Raw genomic sequence first — 20,810 nt, 5'->3', positions numbered from 1 at the left:
CCCTAGATAGGACAGAAGCAAATCTGCTCGTCCCTAGGTAGATAGGGCGAGAGGAAAAATGGCCATTTTGAGAAAATGGAGAAGATTGATACAGTATGTTTGTGTCTTGTTTTGTCTTGAAATGTATTGTCTTTGTGATGAGAATATGGAAGGGGTGAGAAGTAAATTACTAAGGGAAGGAGGCACCCCAGTGGAACCAAGAGCAAGTTAGGGCATGTATTGATAAAAGCCCAGGAACTCTAGTCAGAAAGAAAAAGAAAGTTCAGAAGAAGAAGGATTATCAGAAAAAAAGTTGCAGCAAAAGGCTATTACTAAATACTTTTTGTTATAGGAGGGTGCGTGAATCAGCACAGCGGCTGCCACGTGTGTGAGCTGGTCATAGTGCAGCAAGGACTTTCCAAGCAGTGGCAGGGGGCTCTTCCTAGCTCCCGCCTGGGGAGCAGGACACCACTGCGAGAGCTCAAATCCACACCTGACCTGGAGGCACAGTCTCACAGGCTCTTGCTCCCTGTGCCCATTGGCATCTGGAACACTCCCGGACTCTTCCTGGGGCCATCTGGGGCTGCCCAGGAGGCTGCGGGGGCGGAAGACTCCAATCATTTCCAAGGTCAGTAACTACAATGGTTCTCCCACACCTGGAAGCTAATGAGTAATGAGCACTATTAAGGCTTATTTCAAATGTAAAAAACTTTGAGATAATGTACTAAATTGTTCAGAAGGTTGTTTTCTTAGTGCCTGCTGAAATACTACAGGATTTTCTTTAGCGGCATTGCTGGAGTTCCTGCCTTCGTCCCAGTGCCAGTGAGGATGAGGATGGAAGAATTTCCAGTGTTGCTGAGAACCGGATGAGACTTTGGATCAAGCTAGCTGCCTGCAAAACTTACCTGGACTGTGATTTAAGCTAACTGCCTGCAGAACTTACCTGGACTGTGATTTACCTGGACTGTGAGTTAATCTATTGAGACACTGCTTTACCTGGACTGAGACAACAAACTGTAATCTACAACAAATTGTAACTCGGTATCTTTGCTAACGGTGTCATTGCTGGTATAATTTTTCCAAGGGCTTCTTGCATGGAGCCATCAATTGGATTGGTATTGTGGCATTTTGTATCCTCCCCTTCTGCTTGTAGCAGATTGTTTGAGGTGTTTGTGTAAAAACCACTATGGTCATTATTTAAATTAAACAAAAGGGGGAAATGTTAGGGTCTGTAAACAAGTCAAGATGGCACCTGGCATTTTGCCAGAGGGAGTGGTTTATGAAGTAATGCCAGCGAGCCACTAAGTGTGGAGATTCCTTATTGGTTGACTGCTGTATCTAGTTTATGTTAATTAAGATAAGCTGTGTGGAATGTATATATACCTCTCCTGTCCTACAATAAATGGCTCCCACTCCTGCTGTATCAATGTACACAAGTTGCTCGTCACCCCCCGGTTAGTTTGCTGAAGCCGGACTGTGGCACATGGTGTCGGGGGGCACTCTGGTCACTGCTGCACCTGGTGTGTTGGGGACTCTGGTTTCCAGGGAGGAGGTCCCCTCTAACCTGGGTATCAGGGTTCTCTCTGGATACCGCCGCATCCAGGGTGGAGGGGACTCTGGCCTCCAGGGTGGAGGTCCCCACTAACCCAGGTGTCAGGGTGCGCTCCAGACACCACTGCACCCATGGTGGAGAGGACTCTGCCCTCAAGGGGGTAGGTTCCCTCTAACCCTGGTGTCTGGGGGCACTCCAGACACCACCTCACCCAGGGTGGAGGGGACTCCATCTTCCAAGTGGTAGGTTCCCTCTGACCTGGGTGGTAGGGGGGGGTGCCCCATACACCACCACAACCAGGGTAGGGGGGACTCCTCCCTCCAGGGAGGAGGTCTTCTCTGACCAAGGTGTTGGGGGGCAGCCTGTTCTCTGCACCAAGGGTGTGGGAAACTCTCCCCACTAGTGGGGAGGTCCCCCTGACCTGGGTTACAGAGGGTGACCCATTCACCACTGCAACCAGGGTAAGAAGACTCCCCACTCCAGGGGGGAGGTACTCTCTGACCAGGGTGTTCGTGGGCTCCCTGGACACTGCTGCACCCTGGGTGAACGAGACTCCACCCTCCAGGAGAGAGGTCCCCTCTAACCCAGGTATTGGGGGGCGCCCGGACACCACCACATCCGTGGTGGATGGGACTCCGCTCTCAAGGAGAGAGGTCCCCTCTAACCCAGGTGTCGGGGGACACCCCGGACACCACTGCTCTCAGGGTGGAGGGAACTCGCCCACCAAGGGGGAGGTGGCCTCTAGCCAGGGTGTCAGGGGGTGCTCTGATCACCACCACATCCAGTTTGAAGGGGAAACTGCCCTCCAGGGGGGAGATCCCCTCTAACCCAGGTGTTGGGGAGAGCTCCAGACACCATAGCACCCCAGGTGGAGGGGACTCCGCCCTCCAGGTGGAAAATCCCCTCTGATCCGCATGTGTGTGGGGGTGCTCAATTCACCACCACACCCATTATAAGGGGGACTCCCCACTAGGGGCGAGGTTCCTTCTGACCCGGGTGTCTAGGAGCATCCCAGACACCAACGCACACGGGTTGGAGGGGACTCCACCCTATAGGGAGAAGGTCCCCGCTAATACGGGTGTCAGGGGCACTCCAGAGACCGCCACACCAGGGTTGAAGGAGACTCCTCCCTCCAGGGGCAAGGTGCCCTCTAACCCTGGTGTTGGGGGGCTCTCTGAACACTGCTCCACCCGCAGGGATGGGTCTCCACCTTCCTGGGGGGAGGTCCCCTCTGACCCGGGTGTCGGGGGTTGCCCCTAAAACCACTGCACCGAGGGTAGGGGGAAGTTCCCCCTCCATGGGGGAGGTCCCCTCTAACCCAGGTTTCGAGTCGCCTGGGACACCGCTGCACCCTGAGTGGAAAGGACTCTGCCCTCCAGTTGGGAGGTCACTCTAACCCAGGTATCAGGGTGCACCAGGACAAGGTCGCAAATGGGGGGAGGGGCTCCACCATCAAAGGGATTGTCCCCTCTAACCCGAGTGTTGGGGGGCACCACGGACACCCTGCACCCGGGGTGGAGGGAACTCCACCCTCCAGAGGGGAGGGTCCTTCTAACCCAGGTGTCAGAGAACACTCTGGACACTGCCAAACATGGCGGGGAGGAGGGGACATTGCCCTCCAGTGGGGAGGTCCTCTCTGATCTGGGTGTTGGAGGCCACCCCATAAATCACTGCACCCAGGGTAAAGGGAACTCCAGGCTCCAGGTGGGAGGTCTCCTCTGATCCAGGTGTTTGAGGGCGCCCGTTCACTTCGGGAGGAACTCCCCACTCCAGGGGGTAGTGCCTCTCTAACTCAGATGCCAGGGGATGCTCCTGACACCACCACACCCAGGGAGGAGGGTACTCTGCCCTCCAGGGGGGATTTTCCCTCTGACCCTGGTGCCAGGGGGGCACACCATACACTACCACACCCAGGTAGTCCTCCAAGGAGGAGGTCCCCTCTGTCCTGGGTGTGGAGGGGACGCCCCGTTCACCACCACACCCATGGTACGGGGGACTCCCCGCTCCAGGGATGATGTCCCTTCTGACCAGGGTATGTGGGGGGGTGACCAGTTCACTGCACCCAGGTAGGGAGACACCCCCCTCCAGGGGTGAGGTCCCCTCTGACCGGGATGTGGGGAGTCGCCCTGGACATTACTGCATCCGAGGTAGGGTGGACTCCCCTCTCCAGGGGAAAGTCCCCTCAGACCTGGGTTTGGGTGGGCGCTCCAGACACCACCACACCCGGGGTAGGGGGGACTCCCGCTCCAGGTAGGAGGTCCGCTCTGACCTGGGTGTCTGGGGGTGTCTGGACACCACAACACCTGAGTGAGGGGACTCCACCCTCCAGGGGAGTGGTCCCCCCATCCCCTGTGTGTGGGGGTGCTCCGGACACCACAGCACCAGGTTGGGGGGGAATCCGTTCTCCAGGGGGGAGGTCCCTTCTAATCCAGTGTTGGGGAGCGCTCTGGACACTGCCACACCCGGGTTGGAGGGGACTCCACCCTCCAGTGGGAGGTCTCCTTTGACCCGGGTGTCAGGGGAGGTCACACTCTGAACCCACTGCACCTGGGAAAGGAGGGACTTTTAAGCTCCAGGCAAAAGGTCCCATCTGACCCGAGTGTTGGGGGATGCTCTGGACACCAGCACATCTGGGATAGGGTGGACTCCTCGCTCCAGGGGGGAAGTCTCCTCTGACCCGGTTGTCAGGAGGCACACAGAACACCATAGCTCCCAGAGTGGAGGGGTCTCCACCATACAGGGGGGAGGTTCAATCTAACCCAGGTGTCGGGGGGCACCCTGTTCACCACTGCACCCAAGATAGGGGGGACTCACCCTCAAGGGGAGAGATACCCTCTAATCCAGGTTTCGCGGGGCATCTCGTTTTTCACCACACCCAGGATAAGGGGGACTCCTCACTCCAGGCGGCAGGTCCCCTCTGAATTGGGGGTTGGGTTGTGCACCATTCACCACTGCACCCAGGGTGTTGGGGACTCTGCCTTCCAGGGGGAGGCGCCCTCTAACCCACATGTTGGGTAACACTTCTTTCACCACTGCACCCAGGGTAGGGGGGACTCCTCGCTCTAGGGAAAGTTCCCCTCTGACCCTGGTGTCAGGGGGTGCCCCCTTCACCACCACAACAAGGGTAGTGGGGAACACCTAGGGGGGAGGTCTCCTCTAACCCGGGTGCTGGGTTAGAGGAGACCTCCCCCTGGAGGGCAGAGTCCCTGTTCACCACTGCACCCAGGTTAGGGGGAACACCCATCCAGGCAGGAGGTCCCCTCTAACCTTAGTGTCAGGTGGCACCCCATTCACCACCATACCCAGGGTTGGGGAGACACCCCCTCCAGGGCGGACGTCCCCTCTGACCTGGGTGTCAGGGGCATGCTGTTCACCATCGCACCAGGGATAATGGGGACTCCCCCCTCCAGGAGGAGATACACTCTGACCGGGGTGTCAGGGATCACTACAGAGACTACAGCACCCAGGGTAGGGGGGACTCCCCAAGCCAGAAGGGAGGTACCCACTGACCCATATATGGGGGGCACTCCGGATACCACCACAACCGGGGTGGAGGGGTCTCTGCCCTCAAGGGTGTAGGTCCCCTCTTAATGGGGTGTCAGGGGGAGCTCCAAAAGCCCCCTGGGGTCAAAGGGAATCCCCCATCAGGGGAAAGACCATTCCAATTCGGGAGTCCTAGGTAGCTCCTATACCTTTGCCCCCAGTGTCGAGTGGAGTCCCCCCTCCACGGGGGAGAACCCTCAAACCTGGGCCCCAAATTCCCCCAGTGTGGAGGGGACTCCCTCCTCCAGGGTGGAGACCCCTTGAACCTGGGTGCTGGGGGAGCTCCCACCACCTTCAGGGTGGAGGAGACTCCCCTCTGCAGGGGGGAGACCCCATGAAACTAGGTGTCGGGGAAAGTTCCCACCACCTCTCTCTGTCTGGATGAGCTCCCACCACCCAAAGGGTGGAAGAGACTCCCCAGTACAGTGGGGAGATCCCACGAATCTGAGTGTCCAATGGAGCTCATATACCATGGTTGCCAGTATTGAGTGGAGTCCCTCTCCAAGGGGGAGACCTCTTGAACCTGGGTGTAGGGGGAGCTCCCACTGCCCCCAGGCTTTTAGGGACTCCCACTTCCAGGTAGGAGACCCCTCGGGCTGGTTGTTGGGGGGAGCTCCCACTACCCCCAGGGTCGAGGGGACTCCCCCATCCAGGGCGGAGACCCCTTGAACCTGTGTCTAGGGGGCAGCTCCTATACCATCACCCCAAAATTTGAGGGGAGTGCCCCCTCCAGGGGAATATCATCTCGACCCTGAGGGTCTCGGGGAGCTCCCACTGTCCCCAGGGTCGAGGGGACTCACCCCTCCAGGGGTGAGAACCCTCGAACCAAGGTTTTGAGGGTAGCTCGTGTAATATCACCCCCAGTGTCGAGGCATCTTTCCTCCAGCGGGGAGACCCCTCGAACCTGAGCATTGGGGGGAGCTATAAACCATCAGCCCCAGGATCGAGGGGAGTCAACCCTCTAGAGGCAAGACCCCTCGAACCTGGGTGTCAGGGAGGGTTCAGACTGACACCCAGGGTCAAGGGGTGTCCCCCCTCCAAGGGAGAGATCCCTCCAACCTCGGTGTCCGTGGGAGCTCCCCCCAACACCCAGGATCGAGGGGACTCTCCTCTCCAGGGGCAAGATGCCTCTAACCTGGAGGTGGAGGGGAGCTCCCATCAACACCCAGGGTCGAGGGGACTCCCCATTTAGGGATGAGACACCTCGAACCTGGGTGTCAGTGGGAGCTCCCACCACACTCAGGGTCGAGGTGACTCCCTCCTTCAGGGGCAAGAACCCTCAATCGTAAGTGTAGGCAGGAGCTCCCACCACAACCAGGGTTGAGGGGATACACCTCTCCAGGGCAAAAATTTTCGAACCTGGATGTCAGGGGGAGCTCTCACCGCACCTGGTTCAAGGGGACTCCTCCCTTCAGGGGGGAAACCCCTCCAACATGGGTGTCATGTGGAACTCACACCAGGGAGGAGATATATGGAACCTGGATGTCAGAGGGAGCTCACACTGCACCCGAGGTCAAGTTGCATCCCTCCTTCTGAGGGGAGATCTCTTGAACCTGGATGTCGTGGGGAGCTCCCACAAGGGGGGAGATATCTTGAACCTGTGTGTAAGGAGGAGTTCACACAGCACCCAGGGTCTTGTGGATTTCCTCCGCCTGGGGAAAAAACCCCTCGAACCAGGGTGTCAGGGGTAGCTCCCACCGCACACGGGTCAAGGAGACTCCACCCACCACAGGGGAGAGCCCTCGAACCTGGGTGTCGGGGGGAGCTTCCACCACCCCCAGGGTTGACAGGACTCTCCACTACAGGGGAAACAGCGCTGGAATCTGGGTGTTAGGGGGATCTCCCACCGCCCCCAGGTTCGTCAACACCCCCCTCGGTGGGCAACCCCTCCAACCTGGGTGTCGAGGGAGCTCCATCACCCCCAGGGTTGAGGGGACTTCTTCTTCGAGGGGGGTGACCCCTCTAACTGGGTGTCAGAGGGAGCTCTCACTGCCTCCAGGGTCGACGGGACTCCCTACTACAGGGAATAGACCCTTCAAACCTGGGAGCAGGGGGAAGCACCCACCGCCCCCAGGGTCGAGGGACTCTCCCCACCAGGGGGAAGACCCCTGAAACCTGGGTTTCTGGGGAGCTCCCACTGCCACCAGGGTGGAGAGGACTCCACCCTCCAGGTGCAAGACCCCTCGAACCTGGGTGTTGTGGGGAGCTCCAACCTTTCCCAGGGTCAAGAGGACTCCCCCCTGGGAAAGGTTGGAGCTGGGTGTCAGGGAAGTTCCCACCACCCCCAGAGTCATGGGGATTCCCCCCTCCAGGAGGAACACCCCTTGAACCTGTTTGTCAGGGAGAGTTCAAACCACCCCAAGGTTGAGGGGACTCCCCCTCCAGCGGGGAGACCCCTCGATCTTGGGTGGTGGGGGGAGGTCCCACCGACGCCAAGGTTGAGGTGACTCCCTTCTTCAGGAGGGAGACCCCTCAAACCTGAGTGTCTGGGAGAGCTCGTATACAATTGCCCCCATGGTCCAGGGGAGTTCCCCATCAGGGGGAGATTCCTCAAACCTGGGTATCGGGGGCAGCTCCCACTGCCCCAGGGTCGAGGGGATTTCTCCCTCCTGGGGGGATACCCCTTGATCCTGAGTGTCAACGGGAGCTCTCACCATCTTCAGGGCGAGAAGATTCCACCCTCCAGGGGGGAGACCCCTCGAACCTGAGTGTCAGAGTTAACTTTCCCTACCTCCAGTTTTGAGGGAACTCCCCCTCCAGGGGAAATATCCCTTGAATCTGGGTGTCAGGGGAGCTCATATCCTATCTCCCCCAGGTTAAAGGGGAGTCCCCCCTCCAGGGGAGAGAGCACACAAACCGGGGTGTTGGGGGTTCACCCACTGTCCCCAGGTTCGAGGGGACCCCCACCCACGGGGGAGACCCCTCAAACCTGGGTGTTGGTAGGAGCTGGTATACCATCGACACCAAATTCAAGGGGATCCCAACTCCAGTGGAATGACTCTTCAAACCTGGCTGTCATAGGGAGCTCCCATTGCCCCCAGGGTCTAGGGGACTCCCCACACCAAGGCAGAGACCCCTCGAACCAGGGTTTGGGGGTAGATCTATAATATAGCCCCCAGGGTGGAGGAGAGTCTCCCCTCCAGGGGCAAAGCACCTTGAACCTGGGAGTCGGGGGAGCTCCCACCACAACTAGGGTGGAGGGAACTCCCCCCTCCAAGGGTGAAACCCCTCAACCTGGGTGTCAGGGGTAGCTCATATACCATGGCCTCCAGAGTCGAGGGGACTCTCCCCTCCAAGGGCGAGACCCCTCTAACCTGGGTATGGGGTTAGCTCATATACCATCGGCTCCAGGGTAAAGGAGGCTCTCCCCTGCAGGAGTGAGAACCCTCTATCCTGGGTGTAGGCAGAAGCTCCCACAGTACCCCAGGGTCGAGGGGACTCCACTCTACAGGAGAGGGACCCCTTGAACCTGGGTATGGATGGGAGATCCCACCACCTCCAGGGTCCATGACTCCCTTCTCCAGGGGGGAGAGCCCTTGAACATGGGTGTGGGGGAAAACTAACTGCCCCCAGTGTCGACGGGACTCCCCCTACAGGGGGAAGACTCCTAGAACCTGGGTGTCCGGGCGAGCTCCCACCACCCCCAGGGTCGACGTTTCTCTCCCCTCGAAACCTGGGGTGAGGGGAGCTCTTATACTATCACCCCCAGGTGGAGGGGAGTACCCCCTCCAGTGGAATGACCCCTCGAACTTGTGTTCAGCCGGCAGCTCCCATTGCCCACAGGGTGGAGGGTACTTTCCACTCCAGGACGGAGACCATTTGAACCAGGGTTTTGTGGGTAGCTCATAAAATATTGACCCCAGGGTTGAGGAGAGTCTCCCATCCAGGGCTGAAACCCCTCAAATCTGGATGTCAGGGAGAGTTCCCACTACTTCCAGGGTCGACTTTACTCCCTTCTCCAGTAGGGAAAGCCCACGAACCTAGTGTGGGGGAAAGCTCCCACTGCCACCAGCATCAAAGGGACTCCTCCCTACAAGGGGAAGACCCCTGGAACCTGGGTGTCGGGAGGAACACACACCACACCCATCATTGATGGGACACCCCCTTTAGGTGAAAAACATCTCGACCCTGGGTGTCGCGGGGAGCTCAAATATCATCCCCCGCAGGATCCAGGGGACTCGCCCTCCAGGGGGAAACCTCTGGAAACTGGGTGTCGGGGTCAGATCCCACCACCCCCAGGGTCGAGGGAACTCCTCCATATAGGAGGGAGACCCCTCTAGGGTGTTGCGGGGAGATACCACTGACCTCAGGGTCAAGAGGAGGCTTCCCTCCATGGGACATACCCCTTCAACCTGGGTGTCTGGGGGAGCTCCCACCGCCCACAGGGTTGAGAGCAGTCCCCTCTCCAGGAGTGAGAACCCTTGAACTTGGGTGTCTGTGGGAGATCTCACCACATCCGGTGTAGAGGGAACTCTGCCTACAGTGGGGAAACACCTCGAACCAGGGTGTCAGGATGAGCTCCAACTACACCCGGGGTCAAGCAGACTCCCTCCTCCAGAAGGAAGACCCCTTGAATCTGGGTGGTGTGAGGAGCTTCCACCAGGGGGGGAGACATCTGGAACCTGAGTGTCGGGGGAGCTCCCACCACCCCCCGATTCAAGGGGACTCCACCCTACAGGGTATAGACCTCTCAAACCTGGGTGTTGAGGGGAGCACATACTGCTCCCAGGTTCGAGTGTACTCCACCTTACAGGGGAGACCCCTAGAACCTGGGTGTTGGCGGGAGCTCCCATCACACCCAGGGTGAGAGGATGCCCCCTGAGATGGCAAGACCCCTCTAACCTGCATGTAGCGGGGAGCTCACACCGCTCCCAGGGTCGAGTGGATGCCCCCTCCAGGTGCAAGACTCCTCGAATCTGGGTTCAGGTGCGAGACTCCTAGAACCTGGGTTTTGGGGGAAGCACATATGCTACCCAGCATAGAGGGAACTCCACCCTTTAGGGGGAAAACATCCTGAACCTGGGTGTCACAGGGGCTCATATACAGTCAGCCGCAAGATCAAGGGGACTCCCCCCTGCAGGAGGAAGACCCCTCGAACCTGGGTGTCAGAGGGAGGTCCCATCGCCCCCAGGGCCGTGGGGACTCTCCTCTACAGGGTGGAGACCCCTCGAACCTGGGTGTTGGAGAGAGTCCCACCATCTAAAGGTTGAGGGGATTCCCCCCTCCAGGGGGGAGACCCCTTGAACCTGGGTGTCTAGTGGAGCCCCCACTGCCCCCAGGGTCGACAGAACTCCCCACTCCAGAAGGGAGACCCTCCAAATCTGGGTGACAGGGGGAGGCCAGACCGCTCCCAGGGTCGAGAGGACTCCCCACATCAGGGGGGATACCCCTTGAACTTGGGTGTCGGGAGAGTTCCCACTGCCCTCAGGGTAGAAGGGAATCCCCATTCCAGAAAAGAGACCCCTCGAACCTGGGTGTTGAGGGGAGCTCCCACGGCCCCCAGGGTTGAGGGGAGACTCCCTTCCAGGAAGGAGACCCCTCAATCCTGGGTGTCGGGAGAGCTGCCACTGTCCACAGGGTCTAGAGGAAACCCCCTTCAGTGTGTGGGTGTGGAGAGGAGCTCTCATGGTCCCCAGGGTCGAGGGGATTCCCCAATCTAGGGGAGACCCCTCGAACCTGGGTGTCAGGGGGAGCTCTCACGCCCCGGGTCATGAGACCCCCCCTCCAGCGGGGACACCTCTCAAACCTGGGTGTTGAGTAAAGCTCCTATAACATCGCCCCAAGGATCGAGGAAAGTCCCTGCTCCAGGGGGGGAGACCCCTGGAACCTGGGTGTCTGTGGGAGCTCGTATACCACTGGCCATAGGGTCATGGGGAGTCCCCCCACCAGAGGTGAGACCCCTTGAAGCTGGTTGTCGGGGAGAACTCACACCATCACCCAGGTTTGAGGGTAGTCCCTTTTCCAGGGACCAGAACCCTCAAACATGGGTGTTCGGGGGGAGCTCTGACACCCAGGGTAGAGGGGGCTCACACCTCCAGGGAAACTCCCCTGGAATCTGGGTTTTGTGGGGAGCTCCCAAAGCACCCGGGTTCAAGGTGACCTTCCCCTCCACGAGGGAGACACCTCGAACCTGGGTGTCAGGAGAACACAACACAACCGGGGTCGAGGGTAACACCCCCCCCAGGGCAGGAGGGAGACCCCTTGAGCCTGTGTGTTGGAGGGAGCTTCCACAGCTCCCAGGGTCGAGGGGACTACCCCCTAAATGGGAAGATTCCTCAAATGAGGGTGTCGGGGGGTAGCTCCCACCACAACCTAATTCGAGGGGACTACCCCCTCCAGGGGTGAGACCTCTCTAACCTGGATGTCTGGGGAGCCCACTGCACCAGGGGTAGAGGGGAATCCTCCCTCCAATGGGGTGGGATGCCTCTAAACTGGGGTGAGTGGAAGCTCCCACTGACACCCAGGGTCGAGGGGACTCCCCACTCCAGGGGCGAGAACCCTCAAACCTGGGTGTCTGTGGGTGCTCCCATCACACCCAGGTTCAGGTGACTCCCCCATCCAGGAGCGAGAACTCTCGAACCTGGGTGTGGGGGGAAGCTCCCTCTTCAGGGGCAAGAACCCTCGAACCTGATTTTGGAGGGAGCTCCCACCACCCCCAGGGTTGAGGGGACTCACTTCTCCATGAGGAAGACCCCTGTAACATGGGTGTGTGGGGGCGGAATCCCACCTCCCCCAGGGTCCAGGGGATTCCCTCCTACCGGGGGAGACCCTTCGCACCTGGGTGTTCCGAGGAGCTCCCACCGCCTCGAGGGTCAAGGGGACACTCCCCTTGAGGTGGGAGACCCCTTGAACCTGGGTGTTGTGGGACTCCCACCGCCCCCAGGGTTGAGGTAACTACATCCTACTTGAGAGTGTAAGCCACATGTACCCTGGAACCTGGGTGTTGGGGAGAGCTCACACCACCCCCAAGGTCGAGGTGACTCCACCCTGTAGGGGATAGATCCCTCCAACCTGATCTCTGGGCAAACTCCCGCTTGCCCCCAGGTTCGAGGAGACTCCCCATCCAGGGGGGAGACCCCTCAAACCTGGGGGCAAGCGGGAGCTCCCACCACTCCCAGGTACCAGGGGACTCCCCCTCCAGGTACGAGACTCCTAGAATCTGCGTGTTGGGGGGAGCACACACTGCACCCAGTGAAAAGGGGACTCCACCCTTTAGGGGGGAAACATCTCTAACCTGGGTGTCTGGGAGTATTCCTATATCATTGGCCACATGTACGAAGGGACTCCCCCCTCCATGGAGGAGATCCCTCAAATCTGAATGTTGGGAGGAGCTCCCATGGCACCCATGGTTAGGGGACTCCACCTTTAAGGTGGGTGACCCCTCGAACCTGGGTATCTGGGGAGCTCCCACCACTCCTAGGATAAAAGGGACTCCCCCTTCCATGGGGGAGCCACCTCAAACCTGGGTGTCAGAGGGAGCCCCCCCTACTCCCAGGGTCAAGGGGACACCCCACTCCAGAAGGGAGACCCTTCAAACCTGGGTGATGGGGGAAGCCCCCACCGCCTCCAGGGTCTAGGTGACTCCCCACCTCAGGAAGGAGACCCCTCAAACCTGGGTATTGGTGGAGCTCCCACTGCCTCAGGGTCAAGGGGAGTCCCAATTCCTGGGAGGAGACCCCTCAAACCTGAGTCTCGAGGGAAGCTCCCATTGCCCAGAGGGTCGAGGAGAGTCCCTTTTCCAGGGCAAGAACCCTGGAACCTCAGTGTCGAGGGGAGTTCCCACCACCCCCAGGGTCAAGGGGACTCCCCACTCCAGGGAGAGACCCCTCGAACCTGGGTATTGGGGGGAGATCCCACTGCCCTCAGGGTCGAGGAGACTCCCCTCTACAGTGGGGGAGACCCCTGGGTTTTGGGTGTTGGGAGGAGCTCATATACCATTACCCCTGGGGTCTAGGGGAGTCCCCCCTCCAGAGGCAAGACTCCCTGAACCTGGATGTAGGTGGGAGCTCCCCCTGACATCCAGGGTCAACTGGACTCCCTCCTCCAGGTGCTAGATGCTGCTAAACTGGGGAGTGGCGGGGAGCTCCCAACGACACCCATGGTCAATGTGACTCTCCACTCTAGGGGTGAGTCACTTCAAACCTGAGTGTTGGCAGGAGTTCCCAACTCACTCTCCAGGGGCAAGAACCCTCGTAACTGGGTGTCAGCGGAAACTCCCACCACACTCATGGTCAAGAGGACTCCCCTCTCCAGAGGCAAGAACCTTCGAACCTGGGTGTCGGCTGGAGTCCCATGTACCCAGGGTCGAGGTGACTCCCCCATCCGGGGGAGATAACCTTCTAACCTGGGTGTAGGGGGGAGCTCCCACCGCCCTCAAGGTGTCAGGGGACTTCCCACATTCCCAGAATCGAGGGGATTACCCCTTCAGGCCAGACCCCTTGAACTTGAATATTGGGGAAAGCTCTTACCGCCCCAGTATAGAAAAATCCCCCCTCCAGAGGGAGACCCCACTAACCTGGGTGTTGGGTGGAGCTCATATACATGCCTCAAGGGTCGAGGAAAGTCCCCCCTCCAGGGGGAGACCCCTCAATCCTGGATGCCAGGGGGAGCTACGACCAACCCCAGGGTCATTGGGACTCCCCCCTCCAGGGGAATGACCCCTGGACCCTGGGTATCAGTGGGAGCTCGTATACCATCAGCCCCAGGGTCCAGGGGAGTCCCCCCTCCACAGGCAAGACTCCTCGAATATGGGTGTCGGTGGGTGCTCCAAACGACACCCAGGTTTGAAGATGTCCCTTCTCCAGGGGCAAGACCTCTCGAACATGGGTGTCGGGGAAGCTCCCACTGACACCCAGTGTCAAGGGGACTCACCCCTCCAGGGCAGAGACCACTGGAACCTGGGTGTTGCGGGGAGTTCCCATCTCACCTGGGGTTGAGAGGACACCCCCTCCAGAGGGGAGACTCCTTGAACCTGGGTGTTGAGGGAGCTCCCACAGCACCTGGGGTCTAGTGGACTCCCCCCCTCAAGGGGGGAGATCCCTTGAACCGGGGTGTTAGGGGGAGGCTCCCACCACAACCTGAGTCAAGGGGACTCCTTCCTTCAGGAGCGAGAACTCTCAAACGTGGGTGTCAGGGAACGCTCCCACCGCACCTGAGGTAGAGGGGATTCTGCCCTCCATGGGGGAGACCCCTCCAACCTGGATGTTAGGGGGAGCTCACCCGCCTCTGGAATTGAGAGGACTTCCCCCTTTAGGGGGGAGAAACCTTGAACCTGGGTATGAAGGGGAGCTTCCACCACCTCGGGGTCGGGGGATTCCGTCATCCAGGGGGGATCCTTCTTGAACCTGGTTGTCGCGAGGAGCTCCCACCAGCCCCAGGGTTGAGGTGATTCCCCTTTGAGGGGGGAGACCCTTGGAACATGGGTGTCGGGGAAAGTTCCCACCACCCCCAGGGTCAAAGGGACTCCACCCTAAAGGGGGCAAGACCTCTCAAACCTGGGTTCAATGGGAGCTACCACTGCCCCAGGGTTGAAGGGACTCCTTCCTACAGGGGGGAGACCCCTCGAACCCGAGTGTTGGGGGAGTTCTCACCACCCCCAGGGTCTAGGGGACTCCACTCTACCTGGGGGAGACCCATGGAACCTGGGTGTTGGGGGGAGATCTCACCACACCCAAGGTCAAAAGGACTCTCCCCTCCAGGGGGAGAGCCCTCAAACCTGGGTGTCAAGGAGAGCTTGTATATCATTGCCCTCAGTGTCGAGGGGAGTTCCACCACCATGGGTGAACCTGGGTGTAGGCGGGAGCTGGTAAACCCTCACCCACAGTGTTGAGGGGAGTTCCCCCTCCAGGGGGGAGACCCCTAATCCCTGTGTGTTGGAGGGAGCTCCCACCACTCCCAGTATTGAGGGGACCCTCTAGGTGGGAGACCCCACTACCCTGGGTGTCAGAGAGAGTTCCCACCACCCCCAGGTTCAAGGGGACTCCCACCTACAGGGGGGAGACCCCTTGAACCTGGTGTCAGGGTGAGCTCCTACCAACCCCAGGGTCAATGGGACTCCACACAGGTGAGAGACCTCTCAAACCTGGGTGTCAGGGGAGTTCTCACTACCCCCAGGTCGAGGGGACTCCACCCTCCAAGGGGGAGACACCCCAATACAGGATGTCTGAGGGAGCTCACACTGCACCAGGGGTCGAGTGGACTCCCTCCTTCTGGGGGGAGTCCCCTCAAATCTGGGTATCAGGGGAAGTTCCCACAACACCCAGGGTAGAGGGGACTACCCCCTCCAGGGGGGAGACTCCTTGAACCTAGGTGTGTGGGGAGCTCCAACCGCACCTTGGGTCGAGGGGACAACCCCTCCAGGGGGAGACTCCTTGAACTTGGGTGTCAGAGGGAGCTCCCACAGCACCCAGGTTCGAGGGCACTCCCCCCTCCAGGGGGGAAGTCCCCCCTGACTAGCGTATGGGGGGTGCTCCAGACACCACCACACCCGGGGTAGGGGGGACACCCTGCTCCAGGTGGGAGGTCCCCTCTGACCCAGGTGTCATAGCGGTGCTCTGGACACCATCTCACCAGGGTAGGGGAGACTCCCCGCTCCAGGGTGGACATCCCCTGTGACCTGGGTGTTTGGGTGCCCCAACACCACTGCAATGGGGGGGAGCGGACTCCGCACTATGGGGGCAGGTACCCTCTGGCCCTGGTATCAGGGGGTGCCCGTACACTACCACACTCAGGGAAGGGGGGACTCCCCCCCAGGGAGGAGGTCCCTCTTACCTGGGTGTTGGGGGGTGCCGATTCATCACCACACCCAGCATAGAAGGGACTCCTCCCTCCAGAGAGGAGGTGCCCTCTGACCCGGGTGTGGGGATCACCCTGTTCACCACCAAACTAAGGGTCAAAGGGGACCCGGGGGGCACTCAGGGTCTCAAGGGGCAGTGCGACCCCACCACACCCAGGAGGGAGGGATTCCACCCTCCAGGGGGACTCCTCTAACCAGGGTGTCAGGGGCATCTGGGACACCACAGCACCAGTGTGGAGGGGTGCCCAGGACACTGTTGCACCTGAGGTGGAGGGGACTCAGCCCTCCATGGGGATGTCCCCACTAACCCGGTTGTCGGGGGGCGCTCCGAACACCTTTGCACCTGGGGTAGTGTGGACTTCCCAGCTCCAGGGGAGAGGTCCTCTCTGACCCAGGGGTTGGAGGGTGCTCTGGACACCACCATATGCAGGATAGGAAGGTTCCCTCTAACCTGGGTGTCGGGGTCTCCATGGACAATGCTGCACCCATTGGGATAGGGGATTCTGCCCTCCAGGGGCCAGGTCCCTCCAACCTGGGAGTTAGGGAATGCTTCAGACACTGCCCCACATGGGAGGAAGGGAATCAGCCCTGCAGGTGGGAGGTCTCCACTGACCCTGGTGTCAGGGGTTGCCCTGTTCACACGGCACTGCACCCAGGGTTGGGGGGACTCCCCTCTCCAGGTGGAAGGTCTCCTCTGACATGGGTGTGGGGGTTGCTCCATTCACCACCGCATCCAGGGTAGGGGGAACTCCCACCTAGGTAGGGGGAACTCCCACCCTCTATCCCAGGTGTCGGGGTGCTCCCACACTGCCACTCCCGGGTGGGAGGGGACTCAATCATCCAGGGGGGAGGTCCCCTCTAACCTGGGTGTCGGGGTGCACTGACACAGCCACCCTGGCCAAGGGGGGACTCCACCTACCAGGGGGGAGGTCACCTCTAATCCGGGTATTGGGTGGGGGGGCACTCAGGACACTGCCGCACCAGGGCGGGAGGGGACTCCCCTCTCCAGGGTGCAGGTTCCCTCTGACCCGGGTATCTGGGGGCACCTGATTCACTATTGCACCCAGGGTAGGGGGAACTCCCCCCTCCAGGATGGATGTCCCCTCTGACCCAGGTGTCGGGGGCGCCCTGGTCACCACCACAACTATGGGAGGCCATCCTCACACTTGATTTGAATTACGTCCCTGGCTGGGCGAGAGGCAGTTAGACACATCTTGTGTCCAAAGTTTTCCCCACCGTTCTAAGTTCGGAGGGTTTTTCCATGTGGAGGTGTGACTGGCCACTGCCCCAAGACCCAATCGTCACCCCTGATCTTGAGACATTGCCCCCCTTAATCTTTATTGGATGGGATTTTCCCCAGAATTTTTTGTTTCCCAATAAAAGTCCACTCCCTGGCGTGTTTCTCTCTCTCTCTCCTCTCCTCTCCTCTCTCTCTCTCTCTCTCTCTCTCTCTCTCTCTCTCTCTCTCTCTCTCTCTCCCTCTCTCTCTCTCTCGCCTCTTCAGTAAACCTCACTACCCTACTAGGTAGCTTGAGGCTGCAGGTAGGAGAAACCATCCTGGAGCTGGTTTAAAGGTAATTAGAGTCTGACTTTTTAATTCAAAACTTCCTAGAGATTTCTCAGGTACTGAATCTTCATTTAAGAAATCTGTGCTGGGGCCTGTGCAGTTATCTTCAAAGCAGAAGGTTGCGTTTGGAGGAAGTGGCGGCTTTGGGTCTGGTGACCCAGTCGCCTTTACTACTTTTCAGAAGCTCCCCTCGGCCGCTTGCTGGGACACTCTGCTGCCAAGATGCCACGAATTATGATCAAAGGGGGCTTGTGGAGGAACTCCGAGGTATGAATGGCTGGATCCAAGCATTAAAAAAACAGAATGGTCCAGAGAAGAAGAGGAAAAACTCTTGCACTTGGCTAAGTTGATGCCAACTCAGTGGAGGATTATTGCTCCAATAATTGGAAGAACAGCAGCCCAGTGCTTGGAACACTATGAATTTCTCTTGGACAAAACTGCCCGAAGAGACAATGAAGAGGAAACAACAGATGATCCATGAAAACATAAACCTGGAGAAATAGATCCAAATCTAGAAAAAAAAAAAAAACAGCACGGCCTGATCCAATTGATATGAATGAGGATGAACTTGAGATGCTTTCTGAAGATAGAACCCACCTGGCTGGCTAATACTCAGGGAAAGAAGGCCAAGAGGAAAGCAAGAGGGAAACGATTGGAAGAATCAAGACGTCTTGATTGAAGCGCCCTTCAAAAAAGAAGAGAACTTCAAGCAACTGGCATAGAAATTCAGAAGAAAAGAAAAAAGAAGAGAGGAGTTGATTATAATGCTGAATTCCCATTTGAAAAAAAAAAAAACCTGCTCTTGGTCTTTATGATACTTCTGAGGAAAACTACCAGTCCCTTGATGCAGATTTTAGGAAATTAAGAAAACAGGATTTTGATGGGGAGCTAAGATCTGAAAAAGAAGGAAGAGATAGGAAAAAAAAAACAGCATTTGAAAAGGAAAAAAGAATCTGATTTGCCATCAGCTATTCTTCAAACTAGTGGTGTTTCTGAATTTACTAAAAAGAGAAGCAAACTAGTTCTTCCTGCTCCTCAGATTTCAGATGCAGAACTTCAGGAAGTTGTAAAAGTAGGCCAAGCAAGTAAAATTGCACTTCAGACTGCTGAGGAATCTGGCATAACAAACTCTGTTTCCAGTACTCTTTTGTCTGAGTACAATGTCACCAACAATAGCATTGCTCTTAGAACACCCCGAGCACAAGCTTCCCAGGACAGAATTCTGCAGGAAGCCCAGAACCTCATGGCCTTGACCAATGTGGACACCCTATTAAAAGGTTGACTTAATACCCCATTGCATGAGAGTGACTTCTCAGGCATGACTCCACAGTGGCAAGTTGTACAGACTCCAAACACAGTTCTTTCTACTCCATTCAGGACTCCTTCTAATGGAACTGAAGGACTGACTCCCGGGAGTGTAACAACCCCTAAACCAGTTACTAATTCTACCCCAGGTAGAACTCAGAGACAAATTAAACATTAATCCAGAAGATGGAATGGCAGACTATAGTGATCCCTCTTATGTGAAACAGATGGAAAGAGAATCTCGTGAACATCTCTGATTAGGGTTGTTGGGACTTCCCGCCCCTAAGAATGATTTTGAAATTGTTTTACCTGAAAATGCTGAGAAGGAGCTCAAAGACTGGAAAGTGGATGATACTTACATTGAAGATGCTGCTGACGTGGATGCTCGAAAGCAGGCCATAAGAAATGCAGAGCAGGTAAAGGAAATGAAACGAATACACAAAGCTGTCCAGAAAGATTTGCCAAGACCATCTGAAGTAAATGAAACTATTCTAAAACCCTTAAATGTAGAACCACCTCTAACAGATTTAAGAAAAGTGAAGAAATAATCAAAAAAGAAATGATTACAATGCTTCATTATAACCTTCTACATCATCCCTATGAGCCATCTGGAAATAAAAAAGGAAAAACTGTTGTATTTGGTACTAACAATTCTGTGTACATTGCTTATCTGTAACATAACCCTTATGAAAAGTTCTCCAAAAAAGAGCTGAAAAAGGCCCAAGATGGTCTGGTGCAGGAGATGGAAGTGGTAAAACAAGGAATGAGCCATGGAGAACTCTCCAGTGAAGCTTATAACCAGGTATGGGAAAAATGCTACAGTCAAGTTTTGTATCTTCCTGGGCAGAGCCGCTATACATGGGCTAATCTAGCTAACAAAAAGAATAGAATTGAATCACTTGAAAAGAGGCTTGAGATAAATAGGGGTCACATGACAACAAAGCTAAGAGAGCTGCAAAAATTGAAAAGAAGATGAAAATTTTGCTTTGAGGTTACCAATCTCATGCTATGGGGCTCATGAAATAGTTAAATGACTTGTGGTATCAAATTGGGCAGGCTCACTTAGAGTTAAGCACTTTTGAACAACTCAAAAAACATGAAGATTCTGCTATTCCCCAGAGGCTAGAGTGCCTAAAAGAAGATGTGCATGACAACAGGACAGAGAGAAAGAGCTGCAGCATATATGTGCTGATTTACTGCTGAAGAAGGAGACTTTACAGTCAAAATTCTGAAGCATAGTTTATATTCTGTCATAGGACAAATTAATTGCTGGTTTTCATACTCTGCAAAGCTGAAACTGATGTTTATCTTCATTGACAAATTTACCCACCATCTGTGGTTTTTTGGTTGTTTATTTTAAATAATATCGATCTTACATTCTATGTTAAGGACTTTTAATGCACCAGGATGAATAAGGGTTTAAATTATTAAGATGATGATTCTTTTAGCAGTGTCATGTTCCCAAGAATTTTTAGTTTTGGCCTTTTAATTTAAAAAGCCTGACTCTAAATTGCTGCCTGTGAGTAAACCCTTGAATAAAAATAAAATATTTTTTAAAAAGAAAAAAATAAAGAAATCTGTGCTGGCTGCAGGCTAAATTTTGCGCCCAACGTGGGGCAAGTGAGTTAAATTCTCTAGGTCGATTGGGGAACCACACTGTAGAAATTTAGAAAATTATGACAATTTGTAGGGTCACGGAGGTACCAGGCAGTTTTTGGAGCTAAGAGACATTAAGAAAATTAATAATGGGAAATTCAACTTCTACCAATAAAGACATGTATTTGACCATTTTAGAGAAAATAATTAATCATAAGGGAAAGCAGGTCAGAAGGACCCAGTTATTACAATTTTTAAAGACTCTTGGTGAATACTGTTCTTGGTTTTTGATAAAGATGTAGAGAATCAGATGTGACTGCAGCATGCTTGAAAACGAAATGCTTGCTGGGAGGCACTCCAGAAACCAGCACCCCCGGGGTGCAGGGAACTCTGCCTTCCAGTGGGGAGGTCGCCTCTAACCCGGGTATGGGGGGCGCTCTGAACACCATCACACCCAGATAGGGGGGACTCCC

General features: G+C 56.6%; 1 pseudogene; it reads left to right on the top strand.

Moving 5' to 3' along the window:
* LOC143380024 (cell division cycle 5-like protein pseudogene) overlaps positions 1-19,973 on the top strand; it is an 81,653-nt pseudogene extending 61,680 nt beyond the window's left edge.
* The last annotated feature ends 837 nt before the right edge of the window (positions 19,974-20,810 follow it).

This window comes from Callospermophilus lateralis, chromosome 14, assembly GCF_048772815.1.
Source record: "Callospermophilus lateralis isolate mCalLat2 chromosome 14, mCalLat2.hap1, whole genome shotgun sequence".
Lineage (NCBI taxonomy): Eukaryota > Metazoa > Chordata > Mammalia > Rodentia > Sciuridae > Callospermophilus > Callospermophilus lateralis.
This window is presented reverse-complemented; position numbering and strand designations above follow the sequence as displayed.